Genomic DNA, 26,251 nt, shown 5'->3' with positions numbered 1-26,251 from the left:
TGGGGGCCTCTTCGTTCACCGTGCAAAATGTGGAGTCATCTTTCTGCTCTGCCAAAGCTATGCCTCTCTGGTCATTACCAAAGAATGCCAAAGTTCATGGTGGGCATTAAAGTCTCCTAGAACCAATCGACTCAATGTTTGGGCTATAACCTGGAGCACAGCTACCAACCGGCGGTATATACATATTGTATAGCTCTATCTCGGCAGCCCCAGACTTGACTGCTGCCCCCATACATTCCATATACGGGTCACTAGTGTCTGGCACAAGCGGGATAGGTCTATACTGCAAATAACGGTGCATTATGAAAGCTAGGCCACCACCTCCACTTCTTGTGCGATCCTTTCGGAGCAAATTGTATCCATTACAATGGCGTAGGTTGCAGATGGAATTCAGCTTAATCTCCTGGATCGCCTCGACCCTTATCCTTTTCCGATTCATAAAGTCCACGATCTCGCTAATCTTACCTCGAAGCCCGTTGCAATTAAATTGCAAAAACGATGCACTATCCGGAACTGGAACAACAATATTGGGTGTAAGATGCTGCGGTGGAGAATATTGTTGTACGGTAGATGTCGGGGGGTGGGGGGTCGCATAATCAGACGACCCTCTGCTGCTATCGCTGGCACAGCATCCTGTCACGCAGTCAGTATGACTAAACTCCCGCAGCGATGTTAAGCAGGAGCAGTTCCGGAAGTGCACCCACTCCAAGCACCGGTTACACCTGACCGAAACCGAACGGTGGTGGATCAGGTTTCGGCAGACTGAACAATACCGTGGTCCGGGGTCTCCTCTATCTTCACCAAACTGTTTCCAATTCAAATTTTAATTGAATATTCAAAAATATTCAATTAAAAATTTAATTGATTTAACAAATTTTTTAATTAAAACAAAAATCAATCACAAGAATTAATAATATCAATTAAATTTTTAATTGGATCAATTAATTCTGCGATTGAAGATATTTCAATTAAAAATTAATTGGATCAATTAATTTCGTGACTGAATATAAAAATTATTTTTATTTGTGTAGTTGAAAATGTTTTGAATAAGTCAAATCAGACTATAAAATTCTTATTATAATGGGAGATTTACCTAGATTAAGATCGTGGTAGGATTAGTTGCAAATGTTTTGAACAGCACTGTATATCTAAATCTGAACCGATGTCCACCAAATTTAGCACACTTGACTATATTACTAATTGTACTCTTTGTGCAATTTAATTTAAAGAGAATCGCCTTACTTCAAAGACATTCGACTTTAACGGAGGTTTAGCGTGCCCTCAATTTAAGGAAACAGTTTTTTAAAGCAAATATTTTGAACTTTCTTTTAATTAAAATTTCTTTATTATAAATAAGTTTGTTCTTAATATTATGAAAATCGCGTATCCTAAAGTATATGTTGCATAATCTTTAATATTAGGTCAATATTTTTTTTTCACTGCAATAACACGCTTCAATTCCATCGCCTATATCTTTATTTCTAAAAGCAATAGATCAAAATGCTTTTGTAATCCTGTAAACAATAAAATGAACTGCCACTGGAATAAATCAATCAGCTATCACACGATTGCTTTCGGTTGCGATACTTAACAATTACACTGTATATACATATATATAATTTTTAAATAATTTTTAATCATGAAAAAAGACAAATTAACTTTTTGAGTTTATATTTTAACTGTGGTATTATAGCAGTAAATAGTCGCTATTTCCGCAAACATATTTGGAATTAAAAACTGTTCTGTCTTCTTTCCCACGTATCAGTATCACGTCTCTTAACATCATTCTCCCTGCCGCGAAACTACTCTCGCCTCATTCAACCTCATCGTGGTAAAATTGGCAATGAGTTTTCCTATCTCGATGGCTTTCGCTCTGTCTGTACCTTGTTGGTATTACAGGGTCATACTTTCTATGTGCAATTCTTACATGTTCAAAATCCAGAATTTTTTGAGAATATCGCCGAATCATCAATCGGCCTATGGATCATCAATTCTTCAATAGTCATCGAAATATATATGGTAATGAGTGGTCTATTACTCTATGTAAAATTTAAGGAGGCCAATTATGTTACACCTGAGACCAGTTGGAGGAAGTGCATGAAACATTTGGCGATCATAGTATTTGGTCGTTTTCTAAGGTAGGTTTAAGCTAAAACTAGATTTCCTTTGATTTCTTACTGATGATTTCCTATTATATTATAGGTTTTTACCATCTGTAGCCTTGATTGTTTGGATTAATGGCACTGTCTTAAGCTCTCTAACAGATGGTCCATTTTGGCGTCACATAAGCGAACCAAGCCGCACATTTAGTCGAGAAAATTGGTGGCAAAATATTTTTATGATTAACAATTTCACTCCAAAAATTTCGGTAAGTTTTTACGAATCGATACAATGATATTTGACTGTGAGAGTTATGAAAAAAATTTAATCGCGATGCATCGAAATCGAAATTTTAGCTACCCGTAAGAAATGAATTGATAGTTTTACAAGCGTACATTGTAAACAACAGCAAATTATTTTATTGGAAGAATGAACAACCCCGTGCGAAAATTGAACGAAATTGTACTCCACATTTTTAGACTTTTAAAGGCGTTGTTAAAAACAGGAAAATTTAATAAAGGGTGATACGGTCAAAATTTGGTCAATATAAACTTGAGGTATTTCTGTCAATTTTGCATTTAAAAAACCTTAACACCCCTCATTTTGAAGGTGTGTGTGTGTGTAGAATGTTGCTCCTATTTTGATTTTGGAATTCACTCTTCAGTTGTCAAAATGCCGTCCTAGCAAGAAGAGCAGCGTATCAAAATTTTGCTCATCGCGAAAATCCGAGCTACTCGCACGCAAAGCTGGCAAAATCGCTAAAAATTGCCAAATCAACCGTTACTAATGTAATTAAAGTGTTTGGGGAACGTTTGTCGACAGCCAGGAAGTCTGGATCGGGGGGAAATCGAAAACCGGAAGCCGCTGAGACGACAAAGAGAGTTGCCGGTAGTTTCAAGCGAAACCCTAACCTCTCTCTCCGAGATGCCGCAAATAAGCTGGGTGTATCGTCTACAACCCTGCATCGAGACAAAAAACGAGCCGGACTATCGACTTACAAGAAGGTAGTGACTCCAAATCGCGATGATAAACAAAATACGACGGCCAAAGCGCGATCCCGGAGGCTGTACACGACGATGCTGACGAAGTTTCACTGCGTGGTAATGGACGACGAAACCTACGTCAAAGCCGACTACAAGCAGCTTCCGGGACAGGAGTTTTATACGGCAAAAGGAAGGGGAAAGGTAGCAGATATTTTCAAGCACATAAAACTGTCAAAGTTCGCAAAGAAATCTCTGGTTTGGCAAGCCATCTGTACCTGTGGCTTGAAAAGCAGCATTTTCGAAGCTTCCGGGACTGTCAACCAAGAAATTTACGTGAAAGAGTGTTTGAATAAACGTCTGCTGCCTTTGCTGAAGAAACACGGTTGTTCAGTACTGTTTTGGCCGGGTTTGGCATCTTGCCATTACGGTAAAAAGGCCATGGAGTGGTACGCCGCCAACAACGTGCAGGTGGTTCCCAAGGACAAGAACCCTCCCAACATGCCAGAGCTCCGCCCAATTGAGAAATACTGGGCTATTGTCAAGCGGAACCTAAAGAAGACCAAAAAAACTCCTAAGGACGAGCAGCAGTTCAAGGCAAACTGGCTTTCTGCGGCGAAGAAGGTGGCTGTACAAAATCTGATGGCAGGTGTCAAGCGTGAGGCCCGGCAATTCGGATTTGGAAAAGCGAAAGCCTAACTGAATATTTTTCCTGAATTTTATACTAATTGAACTTGAAAAAGGAATTTAATTTGATTTTTTAAATAAACGATTTCACCGATTTACACGCGTTTTCCCTTGACCAAATTTTGACCGTATCACCCTTTATGCTCCTTTTACGCTTGCCACAGTTGGTGGAATTCTACCAAAAATGGTAGATTTTCTACTGTTTGGTAGATTGGTAGAATTCTTGATGTTTTGGTAGATTTTCCAAAATACTACTTTAGGAATAAAAATTTTGACAAAATTTTCTGTAGAAATAAAATTTCGAAAAAAAATTTTCTATAGGTATAAAATTTTGCAAACTTTTCAATAGAAATAACATTTCGACAAAATTTTCTATACAAAAAAATTTCTATAAAAATAAAATGTTGACAAAATTTTCTAAGAAATAAAATTTTGACAAAATTTCATTTTTATAGAAATAACATTTCAACAAAATGTTCCAAGGAAATACAATTTTGACAAAATTTTCTATAGAAATAAAATTCTGACAAAATTTCAGAAATAAAATTTCGACAAAATTGTCTGTAGGAATACAATTTTGAAATATTTTCTTTACAAATAAAATTTTGACATTTTCTAAAGAAATAAATTTTGACAAAATTTTCTAAAGAAATAAAATTAAGACAAAATTTTGTATAGGATTCGTAGTTTTTACCCAAATTTCTATTAAATTGGAATTCTAGTGGTTTTTGAGGACCATTAATAGGTGTGTCGAAAATGGTGAGTATTGGTCCAAGTTTTGGTATAGCTCCCATATAACAGTTTGGCTGATAAGTCCCCGGTCTAACAAAGAAAAACACATTTTTTTGTCAATATTCGTTTTTATTATTCAACATAGTTCCCTTCAAGTGCGATACAACGATTATAACTACCTTCCAATTTTTTGATACCATTTTGGTAGTACTCCTTCGGGTTTGCCTCAAAATAGGCCTCAGTTTCGGCGATCACCTATTCATTGCTGCCAAATTTTTTCCCTGCGAGCATCCTTTTGAGGTCTGAGAACAAGAAAAAGTAGCTGGGGCCAGATCTGGAGAATACGGTGGGTGGGGAAGCAATTCGAAGCCCAATTCATGAATTTTTGCCATCGTTCTCAATGACTTGTGGCACGGTGCGTTATCTTGTTGGAACAAAACTTTTTTATAGCCTCCATCATAGGATGGGGGTATATTAACTTTATCATTCCGTTTGTAACACATCGAAATATTGCTCTAAGACCCCATAAAGTATATATATTCTGGGTCGTGGTGAAATTCTGAGTCGATCTAAGCATGTCCGTCCGTCTGTTGAAATCACGCTAACTTCCGAACGAAACAAGCTCAAAGAGAAGCAAATTGCATCCGATCCGGCTGAAATTTGGTACATGGTATTGGTATATGGTATATAACTACCGTGCAAAAATTGGTCCACATCGGTCCATAATTATATATAGCGCCCGTATAAACCGATCCCCAGATTTGGGTTGCGAAGTCTCCAAGAGAATCAAATTCCATCCAATCCGGTTGTAATTTGGAACATGGTGTTAGTATATGATCTTTAACAACCGTGCCAGAATTGGTCCATATCGGTCCATAATTATATATAGCCCCCATATAAAACGTTCTCCAGATTTGACCTCCGGAGCCTCTTGGAGGAGCAAAATTCCTCCGATCCGGTTCAAATTAGGAACGTGGTGTTAGTATATGGTCGCTAACAACCATACCAAAATTGGTTCATAATCATGGTTGCCACTAGAGCCAAAAATAATCTACCAAAATTTTATTTATATAGAAAATTTTGTCAAAATTTTATTTCTAGAGAAAATTTTGTTAAAATTTTATTCGGTTCATAATAAAATTTTCATCATTGTCAAAATTTTATTTCTATAGAAAATTTTGTTCAAATTTTATTCGGTTCATAATCATGGTTGCCACTCGAGCCAAAAATAATCTACCAAGATTTTATTTCTATAGACAATTTTGTTAAAAGTTCATTTCTATAGAAAATTTTGTTAAAAATGTTATTTCTGTAGAAATTTTTGTCAAAATTTTCTTTCTATAGAAAATTTTGTCAAAATTGTTATTTCTATAGAAAATTTTGTGAAAATTTTATTTCTATAGAAAATTTTGTTAAAATTTTATTTCTGTAGAAAATTTTGTCAAAATTTATGTCTACTTTGTCAAACTGAATTATATACGTATTGGATCGATCTTTTAATACCCTGCGCCACACTGTGGAACAGGGTATTATAAGTTAGTGCATATAACACCCAGAAGGAAACGAGATAGACACATGGTGTCTTTGGCATAATGCTCAGGGTGGGTCCCTGAGTCGATATAACCATGTCCGTCTGTCCGTCCGTCTGTCTGTGAACACATTTTTGTGATCAAAGTCTAGGTCACAATTTAAGTCCAATCGCCTTCAAATGTGGCACATGTTCCTAATTTTGGTCAGAATAGAACCCTATTGATTTTGGAAGAAATCGGTTCAGATTTAGATATAGCTCCCATATATATCTTTCGCCCGATATGGACTAATATGGTCCTAGAAACCAGAGTTTTGGCCCAATTTGTTTGAAATTTTGCACTAGGAGTACAATTAGTAATGCAGTTAAGTGTGCAAAATTTGATTGAAATCTATATTGAAATCTATATTGATTGAAAATATAGCTCCCATATATATCTTTCGCCCGATATGGACTAATATGGTTCTAATAGCCAGAGTTTTGGCCCAATTTGGTTGAAATTTTGCACAGAGAGTAGATTTAGCATTGTAGCTATACGTGCCAAATTTGATTGAAATCGGTTCAGATTTACATATAGCTCCCATATATAGCTTTCGCCCGATTTACACTCATATGACCACAGAGGCCAATTTTTGGCTCCGATTTAGTTGAAATTTTGCACAGGGAGTAGAATTAGTATTGTAGCTATGCGTGCCAAATTTGGTTGAAATCGGTTCAGATTTAGATATAGGTCCCATATATATGTTTTTCTGATTTCGACACACCCAGAAAAAAGTGCCTTCGAAACTAAAGGAAAATTTTTTCATCAATATAGTTTATCCATTTTATTTCCATTAAGGTAAAATTTTGTGAGAAATAATAAAATTTACTGGTTTCAGTAAAAAAATCCTAAACTGTAAGAAGTTAGGAATAGTTCATAAACTAGAATAAGGCATGGAATTTTACTCATACTGTTTTCTTCGCTGGGTATAAGAATTTACTACTGAACAAGAAAATTTTATTCACCGATAACAAAGCATTCGTAAAAATAAACAAAACCCGAACTAAAACCAAGTTTCCTCAAAATTAGTAAAATTTCTTATAAAATGGTAATTGCGACTTCCTTTATAATAGAAAGTTTTTCATACATACGAACAACACTTGTCTACCTGTAATCGATACCTGTCATCGTAATCGATGTGTTTGCGCGTGGGTTGTTTTTTTAGTTGGAATCGCGTTGTTGTGGTATACGGAGAGATTGTTAAAAAATAATATAATAAATAACAAATAAAATATATAAAATATTTGTTATTTTAAATTAGTGAGGAAAATTTTCGTTTTTTGAAAATAAATCTATCAATGTTCGTGATGGTGTATAAAGAAAGAAAACACCAGCAGAATAACAACCCTTTCATTTGTCTTCATTTTGGAATCTTCAATTATTTGGAATAATTTGGAATTCAATTATCAGGTAATATTCAGTGACGCTAACCTTTTGTAACAAAAATGGTTTATGATTTTTTATATTTGTAGGTATTGAAATTGTAAAAGGAGGACAAAATCGTTGGGCAGCAACTTACTAAAAGTGAAAAGTACAAGAAGAAGAAAAAGTGCGTTTTACAGTTGATAATATCACATGGTTGATTCTTAATAAATATATTCAATATATTAATAAAACATGTCTTTTATTGAAGATAAAATTGCTTATATAAATAAATAAAATTGTATTTAAAAACGAAGGTAAGCAGTTCTAATTATGAAGTAAAAGTTTTACCACAAATGTGTAAGATTTGTCCAAATGAATGAAATATTTCAATAAAATCATTCCATATATGAATTCAAATCAGTTAAATTTTTTCATTCTGTAGTATAGTGGTACATAAATATAGGAAAATGTTAACTAATATATGGAATGCATCATACCTAATTTCTACGAAAATCACATCGTTCAAATAAATAAAAATGTCTTTGGCGCTATACGAAGTTCAACTTTCTTCACAATGAGTTCATTTTAACTTAAAGAAGGGGTCACTTTTTTCTGGGTGCAAAAATGGTCAAAATACCAACATTTTCCTTGTAAAATCGCCACTGCTTAGTCGAAAAGTTGTAAAAATGTCTCTAATTTTCCTTAACTTCTAATACATATATATCGAGCGATAAATCATAAATAAACTTTTGCGAAGTTTCCTTAAAATGGCTTCAGATTTGAATGTTTCCCATATTTATACCCTTCACCACTACTGTGGTATAGGGTATAATAAGTTTGTGCATTTGTATGTAACGCCAAGAAATAGTGGTCATAGACCCATCTTTTAGTATACCGATCGGCTTAGAATTAAATTCTGAGTCGATTTAGCGATGTCCGTCTGTCTGTCTGTCTGTCTGTCTGTCTGTCCGTCTGTCTGTCTGTTGATGTATTTTTGTGTGCAAAGTACAGCTCGCAGTTTTAGTCCGGATGTCCTAAAATTTGGTATAGGGTTCTGTTTCGGCTCAAAGACGATCCCTATTGATTTTGGAAAAAATCGGTTCAGATTTAGATATAGCTGCCATATATATTTTTCACCGATCTAGTCATAATTGGCGTGTATATCAACCGATCTTCCTCAAATTCCGTACATCCAAATATTTTATGGGTCTCGAAAAACTTGCAAAATATCAGCCAAATCGGTTCAGATTTAGATATAGCTCCCATATATAGCTTTCGCCCGATTTACACTCATTTGCCCACAGAGGCCAATTTTGTGCTCCGATTTAGTTGAAATTTTGCATAGGGAGTAGAATTAGCATTATAACAATGAGTGCCAAATTTGGTTGAAATCGGTTCAGATTTGGATATATCTCCCATATATAGCTTTCGCCCGATTTACACTCATATGACCACAGAGGCCAATTTTTAACTCCGATTTAGTTGAAATTTTGCACAGGGAGTAGAATTAGCATTGTAGCCATGCGTGCCAAATTTGGTTGTAATCGGTTCAGATTTAGATATATCTCCCATATATAGCTTTCGCCCGATTTACACTCATATGACCACAGAGGCCAATTTTTAACTCCGATTTAGTTGAAATTTTGCGCAGGGATAGAATTAGCATTGTAACTATGCGTGCCAAATTTGGTTGAAATCGTTTCAGATTTTGATATAACTCCCATATATAGCTTTCGCCCGATTTACACTCATATGACCACAGAGGCCGATTTTTAACTCCGATTTAGTTGAAATTTTGCACAGGGAGTAGAATTAGCATTATAACTATGCGTGCCAAATTTGGTTGAAATCGGTTCAGATTTGGATATATCTCCCATATATAGCTTTCGCCCGATTTACACTCATATGACCACAGAGGCCAATTTTTAACTCCGATTTAGTTGAAATTTTGCACAGGGAGTAGAATTAGCATTGTAACTATGAGTGCCAAATTTGGTTGAAATCGGTTCAGATTTGGATATATCTCCCATATATAGCTTTCGCCCGATTTACACTCATATGACCACAGAGGCCAATTTTTTGCTCCGATTTAGTTGAAATTTTGCACAGGGAGTAGAATCAGCATTGTTGCTATGCGTGCCAAATTTGGTTGAAATCGGTTCAGATTTAGATATAGCTCCCATATATATGTTTTTCTGATTTCGACAAAAATGGTCAAAATACCAACATTTGCCTTGTAAAATCGCCACTGCTTAGTCCAAAAGTTGTAAAAATGACTCTAATTTTCCTAAACTTCTAATACATATATATCGAGCGATAAATCATAAACAAACTTTTGCGAAGTTTCCTTAAAATTGCTTCAGATTTAAATGTTTCCCATATTTTTTTACTAACATTGTGTTCCAACCTAGTGCACTAGCCGACTTAAATTTTGAGTCTATAGATTTGAAGAAGTCTATCAAATTCTGTCCAAATCGAGTGATATTTAAATGTATGTATTTGGGACAAACCTTTATATATAGCACCCAACACATTTGACGGATGTTTTATGGTATCGAAAATTTAGATCTACAAAGTGGTGCAGGGTATAATATAGTCGGCCCCGCCCGACTTTAGACTTTCCTTACTTGTTTTTTTACTAACATTGTGTTCCACCCTAGTGCATTAGCCGACTATAATTTTGAGTCTATAGATTTTGTAGAAGTCTATCAAATTCTGTCCGGATCGAGTGATATTTAAATGTATGTATTTGGGACAAACCTTTATAAATAGCCCCCAACATATTTGACGGATGTGATATGGTATCGAAAATTTAGATCTACAAAGTGGTGCAGGGTATAATATAGTCGGCCCCGCCCGACTGTAGACTTTCCTTACTTGTTTGATTTAATATATACCACGTATGGACTTACATACAATTTAGAAGATGGTGTTAGGAGGTTTTAAGATACCTTGCCATCGACAAGCGTTACCGCAACTTAAGTAATTCGATTGTGGATGTGTTTAGAAGAAGTTTCTACGCAATCCATGATGGAGGGTACATAAGCTTCGGCCTGGCCGAACTTACGGCCGTATATACTTATTCTTCTTCATATGGGGCCGTTTTGCCGCGATTTCGACCTTCAAACGCTCCAATAATGCCAGTTACTGTTGATTGGCCGGTTCAACAATTTCCATCGAAAGGGACGTGAACCCTTGCTAATGGTGAGGAAGGACATTTTGAGGGACTCCAAGAAATACAAAGTGCTGGTAAGAGATGACCGAATGAAAATAAATAATAAATGGTTTTCGTGGGACAGTGGAAATCGTCTTGTATGTGGAAAAATGTCTGCTGAGACGGTACTAAAAGATCTATATGGCGAAGATCTATCCAAAACTGATTTTAATGACACTTTCGACAAAATATTTTCAAAAAACTAGAAAGAAATATGCCTGAAACCCAAAAACAAAAAATATTATTAAAAACTGTTTCATATAATATAAACGGATTTCCAAATAAATACTTGTTTCCATACTTTTTTGATTATTTGTGCAACTTTGATGTAATTTTGCTAGTAGAAACTCACTTGGAGGGCGAATTTACAAAACAGGCAGAAAGATACTTTCCAGGTTATGAAATTCAATGGGTTAATGCGGATAGAAGTTATCGATTTGGACGGGCGATTTGAGGAGTTATGCTTGGAGTAAAACGAAATATTACTACAAAAAGTTTGAGGTATGAAATCAAAAGTATTAATGGATTTATTGGCGTTGACATATCTTTAGGAGAATTTAATGATTTTATTGTCCCACTGTATTTGAGAAGTGCTAATTGGGCAAAATACTTCGAAAACGTCAAGCAACTCTTGGACATATCTAAGCATGAGTCTGTGGCACTTATAGGAGATCTGAACATAAGAATAGGCGAACTCCAACAAGAAATTATGCCATTATTCATGGAAAAGTTCCCAACAGGTTTGGCCAGACGTAGTTCAAAAGATAAAGTTTGTAACGGGAGAGGACGTACGTTCACTGAATTTTGCAATGAAAACAATATGATTATTTTGAATGGTCAAACGAAGGGAGACGAGGAAGGTAATTTTACCTTTATAAGTTCTGCGGGAAAGTCTGTCAACGATATCTGCTCAATATATCAATCTCTTTTACAAAGCGTAGAAAATTTCACGGTGGAAGAAAAAAATTGGTCAGATCACATGCCAATAGTTCTAACTCTCAAACTCGATTTCTGGGGAAACAATGTTACTAAACTCAAATTACTGCCACAACTTATGTGGAAAGAATCCGAAAGGAATAATTACCAATGCAACTTGAATAGGAACTTACAAGAGTTGTCAAATGTAAATGAAACCCTCACATTAAAGCATTTAACGGACGTAATAATCAAATCAGCAAAAACGATACAAATTATACCAACTTACACTAAGAAAAATAAGTGGTTTAATGATAGATATAATTACAAGAAAACTTAATAATATACACAATGGCAAGGAGTGGTGGGCACTGGCGAAAGCAATAGGTAACCAAAGTACCCAAATTAGTCCATAAGTAGATGCAAAGACACTATCGAACTATTTTCGGTCATTGTTGAACAGTAGCAGAAATCAAAGCCATTCTATCTTCAGTCAAATTAAACAAAGTCCCAGGTGAAGACAGAATCCCGTACGAGTTTTTCATTAATTCTACGGATAATTTTCTACAAAAATTTGCCCAGGTATACAACCACATATATACACACGTAGACATCGATGAAGCATTTATAAGAACCGTGATCTTTCCTATACACAAGAAGGGTGCATTAAATGAAGTTTCTAATTACAGAGGAATATCATTATTAACTGCGTTGCAAAAATCTTCATGGGAATCTTGAATGAGAGGCTATTCAATTGGGCAGAGGAAGAAAATGTATTATCGGAATACCAGGCTGGCTTCAGAAGAGGTTATTCAACAACCGATAATTTATACACACTATCGTCGATTGTCCACTTAAAGTTAGCGGAAAAGAAGAAAGTTTATGCATTTTTTGTAGACTTTAAAGCTGCTTTTGATACGGTCTGCAGGAAACTAATGATTTATAAAATGCATCAACTAGGGATACCATATAAATTTGTGGGAATGATAAACAAAATTTATAAAAAAAACAAGTAAGGAAAGTCTAAAGTCGGGCGGGGCCGACTATATTATACCCTGCACCACTTTGTAGATCTAAATTTTCGATACCATAAAACATCCGTCAAATGTGTTGGGTGCTATATATAAAGGTTTGTCCCAAATACATACATTTAAATATCACTCGATTTGGACAGAATTTGATAGACTTCTACAAATCTATAGACTCAAAATTTAAGTCGGCTAGTGCACTAGGTTGGAACACAATGTTAGTAAAAAACTAGTAAGGAAAGTCTAAAGTCGGGCGGGGCCGACTATATTATACCCTGCACCACTTTGTAGATCTAAATTTTCGATACCATATCACATCCGTCAAATGTGTTGGGGGCTATATATAAAGGTTTGTCCCAAATACATACATTTAAATATCACTCGATCTGGACAGAATGTGATAGACTTCTACAAAATCTATAGACTCAAAATTTAAGTCGGCTAATGCACTAGGATGGAACACAATGTTAGTAGAAAAAAAATATGGGAAACATTTAAATCTGGAGCAATTTTAAGAAAACTTCGCAAAAGTTAATTTATGATTTATCGCTCGATATATATGCATTAGAAGTTTAGGAAAATTAGAGTCATTTTTACAACTTTTCGACTAAGCAGTGGCGATTTTACAAGGAAAATGTTGGTATTTTGACCATTTTTGTCGAAATCAGAAAAACATATATATGGGGGCTATATCTAAATCTGAACCGATTTCAACCAAATTTGGCACGCATAGCAACAATGCTAATTCTACTCTCTGTGCAAAATTTCAACTAAATCGGAGTTAAAAATTGGCCTCTGTGGTCATATGAGTGTAAATCGGGCGAAAGCTATATATGGGAGATATATCTAAATCTGAACCGATTACAACCAAATTTGGCACGCATGGCTACAATGCTAATTCTACTCCCTGTGCAAAATTTCAACTAAATCGGAGTTAAAAATTGGCCTCTGTGGTCATATGAGTGTAAATCGGGCGAAAGCTATATATGGGAGATATATCTAAATCTGAACCGATTTCAACCAAATTTGGCACGCATAGTTATAATGCTAATTCTACTCCCTATGCAAAATTTCAACTAAATCGGAGCACAAAATTGGCCTCTGTGGACAAATGAGTGTAAATCGGGCGAAACCTATATATGGGAGCTATATCTAAATCTGAACCGATTTGGCTGATATTTTGCAAGTTTTTCGAGACCCATAAAATATTTGGATGTACGGAATTTGAGGAAGATCGGTTGATATACACGCCAATTATGACTAGATCGGTGAAAAATATATATGGCAGCTACATCTAAATCTGAACCGATTTTTTCCAAAATCAATAGGGATCGTCTTTGAGCCGAAACAGAACCCTATACCAAATTTTAGGACAATCGGACTAAAACTGCGAGCTGTACTTTGCACACAAAAATACATCAACAGACAGACAGACGGACAGACAGACAGACAGACAGACAGACAGACAGACAGACAGACGGACATCGCTAAATCGACTCAGAATTTAATTCTAAGCCGATCGGTGTACTAAAAGATGGGTCTATGACCACTATTTCTTGGCATTACATACAAATGCACAAACTTATTATACCCAGTACCACAGTAGTGGTGAAGGGTATAAAAACTTAACCATACAATAGGATTCAAATATTTAAACGGTCAATACAGCTCCAGAGATATAACATGGATACTTAAAACTAGATGTGACCTAATAATCTTAAATGGGAACAAACATGATACACTCAAAAAAAAGTGAACTCTCTATTTCACTAAAGCCATATTAACTTTATATTAGTTCATAGAATCATTATGTTTGGAAAAAGTTTATTTTAGTCTAATAATTTTTTGCGTATGTTAGTTAAATGAACTAAAAAACGGGAAAAAGTTATACACAAATAAAGCATAAAGATTTCCTAATTTCGTATTTCTTACAAAATAGTTCATTATTTCTTTAAATTTGTAAATTTTACCAAAAATGTGTCCATCGTGAACTTCGTATGTCACTAAAGACATTCTTGCAATTTTGAACTCCAAGATTTGTCTTAAAACTACAAAATTTTCTTTAACTACTGAAAAAATTTAGTTATGTCTAATAAATTTTCTTGAATTTGTCGAAAAATATTTACTTATTTTTGCCATATCGGAGTGATGCCAGCGCTTGTAATACCGTTTAGTTAAAATTTTCTAAAAAAGTTCCAAATTTTTTAAAATTAATCGAAAGTTATCTTTCCTGGTGGGTTCACTGTTTTTTCAGTGTAGAGAAGCGACAGAAAACAACCAATGTACGTTATGTAATCTGCGTGAGTGCGAAAACCTACAACATTTCATGGGAATTTGTCCAGTATTGGGAGTTTACCGACAACATTATTTTGGGAAACCCTATCTTTCTGAAGACGAAGTAGTCGAGATACTAAATGGGGGAGAAATCGCAGACTGGAAGAATATGATATCTTTCATAAAAACGGCGCTACGATTTAGATACTTGATTATCTCAGAATTTAATTGAATTTTTTGAAACAAAATATAATTGTACCGTTTTATTTTACTCAAGATTTCAGAAAAAAATTAATCTAAGGTTCGGCTGACGACGAAAGTCATAGCCGTATATCTCTTTGTTATACCCTTCACCACTACTGTGGTACAGGGTATAATAAGTTTGTGCATTTGTATGTGACGCCAAGAAGGAAAAGTCTGAGGCCCATCGTTTAGTATACCGATCGTCTTAGAATTAAATTCTGAGTCGATTTAGCGACGTCCGTCTGTCTGTCTGTCTGTCTGTCTGTTGATGTATTTTTGTGTGCAAAGTACAGCTCGCACTTTTAGTCCGATTGTCCTAAAATTTGGTATAGGGTCCTGTTTCGGCTCAAAGACGATCCCTATTGATTTTGGAAAAAATCGGTTCAGATTTAGATATAGCTGCCATATATATTTTTCACCGATCTGGTCATAATTGGCGTGTATATCAACCGATCTTCCTCAAATTCCGTACATCCGAATATTTTATGAGTCTCGAAAAACTTGCAAAATATCAGCCAAATCGGTTCAGATTTAGATATAGCTCCCATATATAGCTTTCGCCCGATTTACACTCATTTGCCCACAGAGACCAATTTTTTGCTCCGATTTAGTTGAAACTTTGCACAGGGAGTATAATTAGCATTGTAGCTATGCGTGCCAAATTTGGTTGAAATCGGTTAAGATTTAGATATAGCTCCCATATATAGCTTTCGCCCGATTTACACTCATATGACCACAGAGGCCAATTTTTTGCTCCGATTTAGTTGAAATTTTGCACAGGGAGTAGAATTAGCATTGTAGCTATGCGTGCCAAATTTGGTTGAAATCGGTTCAGATTTAGATATATCTCCCATACATAGCTTTCGCCCGATTTACACTCATATGACCACAGAGGCCAATTTTTTGCTCCGATTTAGTTGAAATTTTGCACAGGGAGTAGAATTAGCATTGTAGCTATGCGTGCTAAATTTGGTTGAAATCGGTTCAGATTTAGATATATCTCCCATATATAGCTTTCGACCGATTTACACTCATATGACCGTAGAGGCCAATTTTTTAACTCCGATTTAGTTGAAATTTTACACAGGGAGTAGAATTAGCATTGTAGCTATGCGTGCCAAATTTGGTTGAAATCGGTTCAGATTTAGATATATCTCCCATATATAGCTTTCGCCCGATTTACACTCATATGACCGTAGAGGCCAATTTTTTAACTCCGATTTAGTTGAAATTTTACACAGGGAGTAGAATTAGCATTGTAGCTATGCGTGCCAACTTTGGTTGAAATCGGTTCAGATTTAGATATAGCTCCCATATATATGTTTTTCTGATATCGACAAAAATGGTCAAAATACCAACATTTGCATTGTTAAATCGCCACTGCTTAGTCGAAAAGTTGTAAAAATGACTCTAATTTTCCTAAACTTCTAATACATATATATCGAGCGATAAATCATAAATTAACTTTTGGGAAGTTTCCTTAAAATCGCTTCAGATTTAAATGTTTCCCATATTTTTTACTAAAAGTGTTCCACCCTAGTGCATTAGCCAACTTAAATTTTGAGTCTATAGATTTTGTAAAAGTCTATCAAATTCTGTCCAAATCGAGTGATATTTAAATGTATGTATTTGTGACAAACCTTTACATATAGCCCCCAACACATTTAACGGATGTGATATGGTATCGAAAATTTAGATCTACAAAGTGGTGCAGGGTATAATATAGTCGGCCCCGCCCGACTTTAGACTTTCCTTACTTGTTTTATTTTATCGTTGGTCAATTTAGTTATTAATTTGAATTCATACTCAATATATTCATAGTTATTTAAACATGAAATATAACTTAATAACCAATAAAGAGATAGTACTACTACTACTACTACTACTAGTCACTGTTGATGGTTTTTCCCTTCTCAAGATAATCGATACAAAATATTCCATGCACATCCCAAAAAACAGAGGCCATTATTTTGCCAGCGGACTTTTTAGTCTTTCCACGCTTCGGAGACGGTTCACCGGTCGCTGTCCACTCAGCCGACTGTCGATTGGACTCAGGAGTGTAGTGATGGAGCCATGTTTCATCCATTGTCACATATCGACGGACCTCAAATCGGTTGATATGGAGACTATATCAAGCTTAGGTAGGTGACAGCCCGGTGTATCAAGCTCACGTAGACTATTCAGTCCATTGTGATACCACAGTGGTTAACTTCTCTCTTATCACTGAGTGCTGCCCGACTCCATGTCAATGACAAGGGACTTCCTTTTTATAGCCGGGTCCGAACGGCGTTCCACGTTGCAGTGAAACCACTTAGAGAAGCATTGAAACACTCAGAAATGTCACCAGCATTACTGAGGTGGGATAATCCACCGCTGAAAAACTTTTTGGTGTTCGGTCGAAGCAGGAATTGAACCCACGACCTTGTGTATGCAAAGTGGGCATGCTAACCATTGCCTACGGTGGCTCCCATAGGGACTATATCAAAACCTGGACCGATATAGCCCATCTTCGAACTTGACCTGCCACAGTCTTCAATAATGAAGCAATCATGTTGAAATTTTTTACAAACTCATCTTTTTTCTGCAGGCAGGTCAAGTTCGAAGATGGGCTATATCGGTCCTTGTTTTGATATAGTCCCCATATAAACCGACCTCTGTATTTGAGGTCTTGGGCTTATAGAAATCATAGTTTTTATCCAATTTGCCTGAAAATTGAAATTTTGTATTTTAGGATTTTGAAGTATTTTAAAGATGTGTGTTGAAAATGGTGAGTATCGGCCCATGTTTTGATATAGCCCCCATATAGACCGATCTCTCGATTTTACTTCATGGGCTTCTAGAGTCCGTAGTTTTTTTTTCCAATTTGCCTGAAATAGGAAATGTGGAGATATTTTAGGACCATAAAGAGGTGTGCCGAAAATGGTGATCATCGGTCCATGTTTTTGTATAGCCCCCATATAGACCGATCTCCCGATTTTACTTCTTGACCTTCTAGAATCCGTAGTTTTTATTCAATTTGCCTGAAATTAGATATCAAGAGGTATTTTAGGATCACAAATACGTGTGCCGAAAATGTTGTGTATGTAAAAATCTACAGATTTTACATCCAGGCGTTATTTAATCATGTGCAAGGAACTTAGAAGAGATGATTATGGTTCCACTAAAACTGAAACAAAAATGATTCTTATGAATCCAGAATCTGATCTAGTCTTCATAGGTAAAATTTTTAAATGTATCTTCGGGAAGCGAACTGGTTGAACTGATCTGCTTAGGAGAATTCTACATCCGCTACGACGAAGAATTTTCAAAGGAACCTCTTATATTTGATTCATGGTGGTGGGTTCTTAAGATTCGGCTCGGCAGAACTTGCTGCTGAATATATTTGTTTTCATTACTTTTAGTTAATTTTTTCTTCTTCTAGGAGGGAGTGTAATTTCGTAAGTTGTAGTTTAAAAGTATCCCAGGGCATTTAATTTTCCTTTGTGGAAATCTCAAAATGTGGAGTATAATTTAGTTCAATTTTCGCACAACGTAGTTCATTCTTGCTATAAAATTGTTTACTTTTTTTTCCTGCGTGTAACAAAAGACAAATTTCTTTATTTATCTATTTTAGGCTAGCATTCACACTTGGTATATAGCAGCCGATTTCCAATTATTTGCCTTTTATACTCTCATCTTAATATTCATTTCTAAGTAAGTATCTTCTCAATATTCATATCCCTCCCAATATGTATTTGAAAGAACTTCGGATAGAAACCACTATTTTTGGTATTACAATTACAGATATCCTCAGTACAAGAAACGAGTGCTCGTAACTTTATCCTTTTTGACTGTTCTTATTCCCACAGCAATAAATTATGCTTTAAAATTGGAAACGACATTCATGATTAAACCCGAGTAAGTTACTACTTAAAGACCAGTATTACTTAAGATCAGTTTAGTTTCTCAAGGACAACTTTCGATAAAAAAAAGATGTGGAAATGTAATTTTTTTCTATTTCTAATTCTAAGAAGAGAACTTTGTACTGACCTTATATAAAGAAGATAAGTTGTAGTAATAATTAAATTCTATACTGAAATAGATCCTATCGATATGGATTTTTCAAGGATATGCCATTTTTCTACTACAACTACACACCATTCTACACCAATATGGGTGGTTATCTCTTTGGCATTTGGTGTGGAGATGTCTACTTGAAATACCTCAGCAAGGACGAGGTTCAACGAAATGTTCGTGGTGTACTGAAATATGAGATTGGTGCCTGGTTAGTAGCACTTCCGATGGCCATTAGCATTATTCAGATGGGAACTATTACAATTTTTCAACAACCCTCCATATGGACAGCTTTCTTCAGTGGCATAAATCGTAATTTATGGATTGTATTTGTTTGTGGTACATCCATATTGGCAATGGCTTGCAAGGCAGGAGGTAAGTAAATAATTAGTAAGTGTATAAACAGAATTATAGCGATATACTGTGGCAACCCCTTGTTTACCATACTTTTTAATTCATTACTAGTAATTCTTGTTGCCCGGTCATCTGGAAATACTTTTATTTTCAAATAACTAGATATTGCAGTTATCCAATGGTGAATGTTAAAAAATTATGGTAAATTGACATCAGAAAACACCTCGGCATTAAGAAAAGAGGACATTTTTACCGACAAGTAAGTCTATTTGTTTGACGCGAAAAATGTTTCTCCTACCGCTACTACAGCGATACTATGGTTATGTTAAAACACACTCAAAAAAAGTTTACTTGGATGCAAAGATTTTAACCTTCCTTTGCGGATTCTTTAAAAAAAGGAATTTTTTTGCGACCTATCTGGCTTTAAATATAGGATCTTTAAAATTAAACTTAGGATACAGATCTCATTTATTGAATTTTATATATATATATATATATATATATATATATATATATATATATATTTATATATGAATTTTATATATATATATATATATATATATATATATATATATATATATATATATATATATATATATATATATATATATATATATATATATATATATATATATATATATATATATATATATATATATATATATATATATATATATATATATAACCGGGATGTCGGTTTATAAAGGGTGATTCTTTTGAGGTTAGGATTTTCATGCATTAGTATTTGACAGATCACGTGGGATTTCAGACATGGTGTCAAAGAGAAAGATGCTCAGTATGCTTTGACATTTCATCATGAATAGACTTACTAACGAGCCACAACGTCGAATTTTCAGTGAATGGGCCCTAGAAAAGTTGGCAGAAAATCCGCTTTTTTATCGACAAATTTTGTTCAGCGATGAGGCTCATTTCTGGTTGAATGGCTACGTAAATAAGCAAAATTGTCGCATTTGGAGTGAAGAGCAACCAGAAGCCGTTCAAGAACTGCCCATGCATCCCGAAAAATGCACTGTTTGGTGTGGTTTGTACGCTGGTGGAATCATTGGACCGTATTTTTTCAAAGATGCTGTTGGACGCAACGTTACGGTGAATGGCGATCGCTATCGTTCGATGCTAACAAACTTTTTGTTGCCAAAAATGGAAGAACTGAACTTGGTTGACATGTGGTTTCAACAAGATGGCGCTACATGCCACACAGCTCGCGATTCTATGGCCATTTTGAGGGAAAACTTCGGAGAACAATTCATCTCAAGAAATGGACCGGTAAGTTGGCCACCAAGATCATGCGATTTGACGCCTTTAGACTATTTTTTGTGGGGCTACGTCAAGTCTAAAGTCTACAGAAATAAGCCAGCAACTATTCCAGCTTTGGAAGACAACATTTCCGAAGAAATTCGGGCTATTCCGGCCGAAATGCTCGAAAAAGTTGCCCAAAATTGGACTTTCCGAATGGACCACCTAAGATGCAGCCGCGGTCAACATTTAAATGAAATTATCTTCAAAAAGTAAATGTCATGGACCAATCTAACGTTTCAAATAAAGAACCGATGAGATTTTGCAAATTTTATGCGTTTTAAAAAAAAAAAAAGTTATCAAGCTCTTAACAAATCACCCTTTATGAAGACTAAATCAAAACCGATATATTTGACCTACTTTTATATATATATATATATATATATATATATATATATATATATATATATATATATATATATATATATATATATATAGATTTTCTCTCTAGATTTTCAATTTCAGGCAAATTAGATAAAATCTACGGTTTTTATAATCAAAATCGGGAGGTCGGTTTATATGAAGACTAAATCAAAACCGATATATTTGACCTACTTTTGATTCGGTTTTGATTTAGTCTTCATATAAACCGACCTCCCGATTTTGATTATAAAAACCGTAGATTTTATCTAATTTGCCTGAAATTGAAAATATAGGGGTATTTTAGGACCATAAAAAGGTGTGCCGAAAATGGTGCCTATCGGTCCATGTTTTGGTATAGCCCCCATATAGACCGATTTCCCGATTTCGCTTCTTGGGCGTCTAGAAATTGTATTTTCTATCCGATTTGCCTGAAATTAAAAATCAAGAGGTATTTTAGGACCACAAATGGCTTTATCGAAAATGGGGTGTATCGGTCCAGGTATTGGTATAGTCCCCATATATATTAGACCGATTTCCCAATTTTACTTGTTGGGCTTCTAGAATCCGTAGTTTTTACCCAATTTATCTGGGGGCCACCGTGGTGCAATGGTTGGCATGCCCGCCTTGCATACACAAGGTCGTGGGTTCGATTCCTGCTTCGACCGAACACCAAAAAGTTTTTCAGCGGTGGATTATCCCACCTCAGTAATGCTGGTGACATTTCTGAGGGTTTCAAAGCTTCTCTAAGTGGTTTCACTGCAATGTGGAACGCCGTTCGGACTCGGCTATAAAAAGGAGGTCCCTTGTCATTGAGCTTAACATGGAATCGGGCAGCACTCAGTGATAAGAGAGAAGTTCACCAATGTGGTATCACAATGGACTGAATAGTCTAAGTGAGCCTGATACATCGGGCTGCCACCTAACCTAACCTACCCAATTTATTTGAAATTGGAATTTTAGAGGTATTTGAGGACCATTAAGAGGTGTGTTGAAAATGGTGAGTATTGGTCCATGGTTTGGTATAGCCCCCATATAGACCTAACTTCCGAATTTATTTCTTGGGCTGCTAGAATCTGTAGTTTTTATCCACTTTGCCTAAAATTGGAAACCTAGAAGTATTTTAGGACCACAAATATGTCAGCCGAATATGATATGTATCGAACCATGTTTTGATATAGCCCCAACGAGACCGATCTCCCGAATTAAATCCTTGGGCTTCTAAAAACCGTAGTTTATATACGATTTGCCTGAAATTGGAAATCTAGAGGTATTGTAGGATGGTAAAGAGCTGCGCCGAAAATGGTGAGTATCGGTCAATGGTTTAGTATAGCCCCCATATAGACCGATCTCCTGATTTTACGTTTTGGGCTTCTAGAATTTGCGCGAAATTGGAAATCTTGAAGTATTTTGGAACGATAAAGAGGTGTGCCGAAAACGGCGAGTATCGGTCCATGTTTTAATACAGATCCCATAACACCGATCTCCCGATTTTAAACCGTAGTGTTTATGCGATTTGTCTGAAATTGTAAATATACTGGTATTTAGACTCAAAAATATGTGTCGGTTTTATTTTTACCGGTCCATTTGGTAAGGCATCGATATAGACCGATTTCACTTCTTGAACGCATAACAGGCGCACTGATTATAAAAATTGCTTCAAACTGAAAATAAAATTTGCAGATTTTACTCCTCGTAATCATTAAAATAATGGGGGTAAAAATCTACAGATTTAATATTTCAGATTTAAGGTTTCTCTAAAACTTACAAACAAAATTGGTTCTTATAAATCCAGAATCGGATCTAGCCTTCATAGGTAGAATCTTTAAATTTATCTACGGGAAACGTACTGGTTGAACTGATCTGCTTGGGAGCATATCTGTCATCAAACCCCCTGAAATTCTATATAAAGGGTGATTTGTTAAGAGCTTGATAACTTTTTAAAAAAAAAAACGCATAAAATTTGCAAAATCTCATCGGTTCTTTATTTGAAACGTTAGATTGGTCCATGACATTTACTTTTTGAAGATAATTTCATTTAAATGTTGACCGCGGCTGCGTCTTAGGTGGTCCATTCGGAAAGTCCAATTTTGGGCAACTTTTTCGAGCATTTCGGCCGGAATAGCCCGAATTTCTTCGGAAATGTTGTCTTCCAAAGCTGGAATAGTTGCTGGCTTATTTCTGTAGACTTTAGACTTGACGTAGCCCCACAAAAAATAGTCTAAAGGCGTCAAATCGCATGATCTTGGTGGCCAACTTACCGGTCCATTTCTTGAGATGAATTGTTCTCCGAAGTTTTCCCTCAAAATGGCCATAGAATCGCGAGCTGTGTGGCATGTAGCGCCATCTTGTTAAAACCACATGTCAACCAAGTTCAGTTCTTCCATTTTTGGCAACAAAAAGTTTGTTAGCATCGAACGATAGCGATCGCCATTCACCGTAACGTTGCGTCCAACAGCATCTTTGAAAAAATACGGTCCAATGATTCCACCAGCGTACAAACCACACCAAACAGTGCATTTTTCGGGATGCATGGGCAGTTCTTGAACGGCTTCTGGTTGCTCTTCACTCCAAATGCGGCAATTTTGCTTATTTACGTAGCCATTCAACCAGAAATGAGCCTCATCGCTGAACAAAATTTGTCGATAAAAAAGCGGATTTTCTGCCAACTTTTCTAGGGCCCATTCACTGAAAATTCGACGTTGTGGCAGATCGTAAGTCTATTCATGATGAAATGTCAAAGCATACTGAGCATCTTTCTCTTTGACACCATGTCTGAAATCCCACGTGATCTGTCAAATACTAATGCATGAAAATCCTAACCTCAAAAGAATCACCCTTTATTATCACGTAACCTGCTACTACGAAGAGTTTTCAAAGTAAACTATATTTGATTCATGATGGTGGATATAAAGGGTGGTTAAAATTTCAAGGGCCGATGTTGATTTTGAATAAAACACAAACTATTTAGGAAATTATTGTAATTTTATTTTATTATGATATATTGGTATTACTCAATTATGTATGGAACAAAATATCGGCCAAATGGGCGCCGCGACCTCGGTGGCACACCTCCATCCGATGGTCCAAATTTTCGATAACACTGAGGCATAATGGAGGTTCTATGCAGTTAATGTACCGAATTATCTCATCCTTTAGCTCTTGAATTGTTACTGGCTTATCGACGTACACCTTTTCTTTCAAATAACCCCAAAGAAAAAAGTCCAACGGTGTTAAATCACATGATCTTGGCGGGCAGTGGACATCGCCATTACGTGAGATAACACGGCCATTGAATTTGTTGCGCAAAAGAGCCATTGTTTCGTTAGCTGTGTGGCAAGTGACACCGTCCTGCTGAAACCACATATCGTCCACATCCATATCTTCCAATTCGGGCCATAAAAAGTTCGCTATCATCCCACGATAGCGAACACCATTCACACACGGATGAAAAAGACTGTTTTTCATATGTTTGGCTATAAACATTATATGTTTGGAACACAAATTTTCAAACACAATATTTTTGAGTGCAAGCATATAATGTTCATAAACTAGCATAACATGTTTGGGACATATATTTTAATATGTTAGAACATATTATGTTTGGGACATAAAATGTTTGTAAATATAATATGCTTGGATGCAAACATATATTAATTTAGAAATAGCCTATAAACATATATGTGTTTAGTAGCTTGGAGCGCTATTTAACAGGGAGCGATATTGAATTAAGTTGGTGGTTGTTGCTTGTTATTACAAAATTAACATTTTATTTTTCCTTGGGCCATTGATCAGCTACTTCTTTGATCCTTACAAACTGTGTGGTCCGCTGTTCGAATCCCCGTCCGGCAAAAGGTAAAATTAAAATAAAAAAATTGAATAATTTCTTCTACAATGTTTGTATTACAGAAAAAGGTGCTAAGAACTAAAAAATGTCGTGGAAGTGAGAAAGATGTGGGGGAATATACAATTAGGCAGAAACAAAATTTTGAGCATTCAGGTCGAAAACCTATGTTGTTAGCACCTATATTACCTGTTTATTTTCATAATTCATTATGATTGTAAATATATAAATAAATAAATAAAATTTTGAGCACAATATTGTTTGGGAGAATTTTTTTAAGCATATAATATTTTTGGGTGCAAAATGCTTCCAAACATATTATATGTTCACATAATAACATATTGTTTTTTGGAAGACAACATTATTGAATTTGGAATGTTTGGAACTAAGACTACCCAAACATATATTGTTTAGACCAATATGCTTTCAAACATATTATATATTGGAAGAGATCAAACATATAAATGTTTGGGCAATACCCAAAAATGTATATGCTTGAAGCAAAATATGTTTGGGAGTATATGTTACAGAAGCGATTTTTTATGAGGGTGCAGTAACTGCCTGACCGGCCTCATTTTGGAAAAATACGGCCCGATGATGCCGCCAGCCCATAAACCGCACCAAACAGTCACTCTTTGTGGGTGCATTGGTTTTTGCAACAATCACTCTTGGATTCTCATTCGCCCAAATGCGGCAATTCTGTTTATTGACGAATCCACTGAGGTGAAAATGTGCCTCATCACTGAAGATGATTTTCTTCGAAAATTGATCATCCACATCATAATAAGTCTGGATAACTTTAACACGTTGTTGGATTGTGTATCTCTCCATGGTTCAAATTGAGTAAGTCTGATATAGAGAAATGTCAAATAAAATTCGGAAAAAAACTTGGCGTTTATGTGTGGTTCACATTCAACATCGGCCCTTACAATTTAACCACCCTTTATAAGATTCGGCCCGGCCGAACTTACTGCTATATACATACTTGTTCTACATTGAAATTGTAATTCATTCCGCAACGACAACATTATTTTGTTTTGTTTTTTTTTTTTTTTTTTTTTTTTATCACGTTTAGAGAAGAGAACACTATAAAAAATTAGAATCATCTCTTTCGTAGACACTATCTGTTTATTTTTTCATGGTTCCTAGAAGAGATTCATACAACATAATTTATTTTTCTATTCTTTTTTTTAGTGATTACCTATGAATTTTGTTGTTTA

The 26,251-nt window shown here is 35.5% G+C and overlaps 1 protein-coding gene and 1 long non-coding RNA gene across 3 annotated transcripts in view; both read left to right on the top strand.

The window, feature by feature from the left end:
- LOC142238146 (uncharacterized) overlaps positions 1 to 26,251 on the top strand; it is a 404,035-nt gene that overhangs the window by 32,716 nt on the left and 345,068 nt on the right. The gene's annotated exons all lie outside the window — the stretch shown is intronic.
- On the top strand, positions 7,269 to 7,745 carry LOC142239110 (uncharacterized). Its single transcript, XR_012722918.1, has 2 exons — positions 7,269 to 7,477; positions 7,540 to 7,745. It is a non-coding gene; the product is annotated as an uncharacterized LOC142239110 (long non-coding RNA).

The sequence above is a fragment of the Haematobia irritans genome, chromosome 5 (genome assembly GCF_050003625.1).
Source record: "Haematobia irritans isolate KBUSLIRL chromosome 5, ASM5000362v1, whole genome shotgun sequence".
NCBI lineage: Eukaryota > Metazoa > Arthropoda > Insecta > Diptera > Muscidae > Haematobia > Haematobia irritans.
Note: the sequence above shows the minus strand (reverse complement) of the source record. Positions and strands in the feature narration are given on the sequence as shown.